General features: G+C 37.9%; 1 non-coding gene across 1 annotated transcript; it reads right to left on the minus strand.

Moving 5' to 3' along the window:
* Window positions 1–783: 783 nt before the first annotated feature.
* Window positions 784–902, minus strand: LOC125063087. The gene has a single exon (XR_007119464.1). It is a non-coding gene; the product is annotated as a 5S ribosomal RNA (ribosomal RNA).
* Window positions 903–1,534: the final 632 nt, after the last annotated feature.

The following is a 1,534-nucleotide window of genomic DNA, read 5'->3' on the forward strand; positions in this document are numbered from 1 at the left end:
GAGCATCCCAATTTTTAAAAGGCCGGCAACGCACCCGCGAGCCCTCTGGCATTGAGAATGTCCATGGGCGGCGGTATCACATAACATCAAGTCCGCCTCCTGCCCGTTTGCCCCAGTACTATAAAAAATCCATTTTATTAAATTAAACTTTTTTTTCAAAAATATTTGAGTTTTGCACCAACTTCTCTGGCTGCATTTATATAGTTATTTTTGTAATAATATATAAAAACCAATTAAAATAACCTATAAACATTTCAAGTTATTTATTTGACCCAGCATCATCCAGTGTAAGCTGTTTATTAAGCACCCAAAACTTCTAGACACTAAAAAAGTAAAATTAAAAAGAAAAAGCCCTATGAAAAAGTATTTAGCCAGTCATGACTTCCAACGCAAAGACGTAAAAATGTATCCCTCTCTGTTAATTAAGAGACTAAGACCTTCATTATTTAGAAAAGTTAATAAGAATTCCTGAGTCGTATTTATGTCAAGGGAAGACTTAAGCGGAAGTATTAGACAGTAAGCTAACAAAAAACAGGATTACATGAGAATTAATTCAAAGAAACGTACGAATACATAGACAAATGCTTAGTGGGGTTGTTAGATATATTGTTATCAACAAGTGTTAACTTAGACATCGTCTCATTGGAAATTATAAAAAAAAACTTTAGAGGTGTCAAGGGACACCCGGATGGAACGAAATTCCTTTTGATTAATTTATATGTTAATTGGTATCATAACAGTATGATAGATTTTCTCGACACCAATCTTACGACGAAAAGAAAAAGCCAACATCACGAGGTGTTCCCAGGCGGTCACCCATCCAAGTACTGACCTCGCCCGACGTTGCTTAACTTCGGGGATCGGACGAGAACCGGTGTATTCAACGTAGTATGGACGTTGGCGATAGCTAAATCGAAAATGTAAAATATAACAACTATAGCAAAAAGTGTCGTTACAACTTTTGGTCTTAATTTATTCCGTCTAGCCCCCTTTCGCAACGCTCGATAACTTCGTTCCAACAAGACTAATTTAGTTAAGTGATTCCAAAAATAATTTTCATTTCTTATCCCTACAAAAAAAGCCAACATCACGAGGTGTTCTCAGGCGGTCACCCATCCAAGTACTGACCTCGCCCGACGTTGCTAACTTCGGTGATCGGACGAGAACCGGTGTATTACAATAGCAAATAGCAAAAAAGTGTCGTGACAACTTTTCGTAAGAATTTTTTCCGTCTAGCCCCCTTTCACAACGCGCAATAAGGAACTTCGTTCCAATAAAGCGATGAAGGCTCGACGAAACCCATCATTGTAGTTCTTTGAATGTAGCGTTATTCGTAAACTTCGTATGACGTATACCTAACGTGACCAGACATCCCGTTTTGAACGGGACTGTCCCTTTTTCCAATTACAAGTCCCGGTGTCCCAAAATAAACCATGGGACTCAAAATTGTAATTGTTTTCAGAAATCGCACGAAAATTTGAGCAGCAGTCTAAAAAAAAATCGCCAAGTGTTTTATGCTTATTTGAAATCGTCA

This window comes from Pieris napi, chromosome 2, assembly GCF_905475465.1.
Source record: "Pieris napi chromosome 2, ilPieNapi1.2, whole genome shotgun sequence".
NCBI classification, from domain to species: Eukaryota; Metazoa; Arthropoda; class Insecta; order Lepidoptera; family Pieridae; genus Pieris; species Pieris napi.